Consider the following 2,674-nt stretch of genomic DNA (forward strand, 5'->3'; position numbering starts at 1 on the left):
AGGGCTCACGGGGATCAGGAGCCCTCGCATCACGACCGGCATGCCTAACCCTCTTCTACAAGAGGCCAGGCGGAGGCCAGAAAGGAGCGACCGGACCTTGGACCAAGAGAAGGGGACCTGGTCTCACGTGGGCCTCGGCTGTAGGGTGTGTGGATGCCATCTTGCGGGGGAGGGTGGGGTGGTGGTAGTGCTTTCTTCCAGTCGCCACAGGGACCTCGGGGCAGATAACGGAGGGGAGAGAATAGTCCTTGGAGGGGCCAATTCAGCTGTCGAGCTCCTCCACGCACCCCCTCGCTTCCTTGAACCCTTTAAGACCTGAGGCGATAACTCCTCTCCCGGGCGCAGCCTCGCAAAGGCAGACTCCCGGGCTGGTCGGGCCCACCTAGGGCGTCAAGACTAAAAATCTCAGGAAGCCTGCAAAAGCAACAAAAAGCGACGCGCAGCTGAGACTAGAGACCAGGAGCCGGGGCACAACTAAGCTCCTACTCTCCCTTACGCTAGACCCGCCAAGAAAGCCGGGGGACGCGGTCCACCCTCGTGCTTTTCCGCAGCTCTGCCCTGTGATTGGCCAGCGTGATCTCAGAGGGGATAGTCCCTTTTGAATATCGACCAATTGGGCGCCTTAACAGAAGATCTGAGGCTCACCGGGCATTCTGGGAGATATAGTTTTTCCTCGGTTTTCCCAAGCATTTCCGGTTCCGCTACCTGGGTCTCCTCTGTGAGCTCCCTACCTGCCGACCTGAGGAAGTGGAACGTTAGCTTGACCACGGAGGGAGGGGCGTAATGTTTCAAGGAAGAAGGAGAGCAAGCAGATGAGGAGAATCCTGTACCCGAAGAGTATCGGTACTGACATGTAGGTTTGGCCGGCATTGTCCCATGGGTCCTAAACTTCGGTCGAGCCGGGGTGAGGTCTCTGTGTGGCCAGGAGTACGGGTTCTAGTCTTGACCTGTGTCTTGGGTGGACTGCGAGGCGGTGGAATGTAAATGAGGTATCATCTGCGTGGGCAGAGTTCAGGTCGGCATAGGCGGGATTGCTGATATGTCCGAAGTATTCTAGGGGCATTGTGCCCGGGGAATGCACCCCAACCGACCCAGATTGAGCTCAGAGCCACAATGGGCCTCAAGCGGCAGTAGAGCCATCCGATCGCTTCGAGGGACATGGTAGGCCACCTAATACTTCACAGTCGATTTGCCCCATTACCACATATATCCTCTTTACTGGCACTGGGTGCCGTAGTGTAGGCGTTTGGTATTAGAAATTTGAGCTCCTTCCGCAGCTCTGCACTAATTGCTTGTGACTTTTTGGCCTGTATATCAATACAGGTTTGCCTTCCCCAGGTGATAAAAGCTCAGAATATCTCTCTTCAGAGGGCAGTTTCAAAGAAGTTTTCAGTTTACAAAGGTGTTTGCAAAAACACGGATGATATTATCTTCTTAGAAAATTCTGAGTACGTCTCAATATATTTTCTTGGGAGGATGCACCTATCTCTTCTGTTCACATTCCAGTCTCTAGATCTTAGTCAGGAGGTCACATAACCACACCCAGCTCAAAGGAGGCAGGGAAGCTAGTAGTACTCTGGCAGCCCACACCCAGCTAAAAAGCACAAGTGCTATTACAGTGACAGAGAGGAAGGAAGCAGATTCTGGAGACAGCTGGCAGTAAGTGCCATGGAGATATGTTGAAAATGGAAAAAGATGAATGGACATGGATGGGAAGACATGAAGATGTTCATTGAAGAATTACAGTCAAGAAAAATTGGAAATGACTTAATTTCTAAGTATTTTTCCTCTTTTGCAGGAGGAAACATTGCAGCCAATTAAGATGTTATATAGAAGTTTTTGATAACATGCGGAAATGTATCCAATGTAAGTTTTAAAATGTGATACATTTATACAAGTATACAATGCATACAACTTGTATACATTTATACAATGCATACAACTTGTATACATTTATACAATGCATACAACTTGTATACATTTATACAATGCATACAATGTATACAACTTGTATACATTTATACAATGTATACAATTTGTATACATACAACTTGTATACATTGTATACAAGTTGTGCATGAAATACCATCATAATTAAAAATGTATTGAGGGACTTCTCTGGTGGTCCTCTGGTTAAGACTCCACACTCCCAAAGCAGGGGCCCCAGGTTAAATAAATATTATTATTATTTTTTTTTTTTTAAGACTGTTTCCCTTCCTCTTATACCCTGCTTACCAAGTTTCTGGTTATCAATCTAGTGTCCCAGGAACACTAAGAGAAGAGGTGTCTGGAGCAGGAGTAGGAGCATTCCAGTAACTCTTAACTATCAGAAAGTAAGCCAGAATTTGGTTTAAACCTCACTCTTCTGTGAGTCTGATGGGTAAGCCCAGTCTCAGGGTACACTGACAGAAAAATGGAGAATCAGATCCTTCCAATATACTGTCCTGTGTTAGTCCAGGCTAAGTGACTCTCAGTTCAGTTCAGTTCAGACGCTCAGTCGTGTCTGACTCTTTGCGACCCCATGAATCGCAGCATGCCAGGCCTGCCTGTCCATCACCAACTCCCAGAGTTCACCCACACTCACGTCCATCGAGTCAGTGATGCCATCCAGCCATCTCATCCTCTGTCGTCCCCTTCTCCTCCTGCCCCCAATCCCTCCCAGCATCAGGGTCTT

The 2,674-nt window shown here is 48.3% G+C and overlaps 1 protein-coding gene across 1 annotated transcript in view; it reads left to right on the plus strand.

Moving 5' to 3' along the window:
* Nucleotides 1-706: 706 nt before the first annotated feature.
* NAA60 (N(alpha)-acetyltransferase 60, NatF catalytic subunit) overlaps nucleotides 707-2,674 on the plus strand; it is a 26,586-nt gene continuing 24,618 nt past the window's right edge. Inside the window, exon 1 of the mRNA XM_010840379.1 lies at nucleotides 707-853. The gene's annotated coding sequence lies outside the window, so the exon portion shown is untranslated. The remainder of the gene's footprint in view (nucleotides 854-2,674) is intronic.

This window comes from Bison bison, unplaced genomic scaffold (genome assembly GCF_000754665.1).
Source record: "Bison bison bison isolate TAMUID 2011002044 unplaced genomic scaffold, Bison_UMD1.0 scf7180017864144, whole genome shotgun sequence".
Lineage (NCBI taxonomy): Eukaryota > Metazoa > Chordata > Mammalia > Artiodactyla > Bovidae > Bison > Bison bison.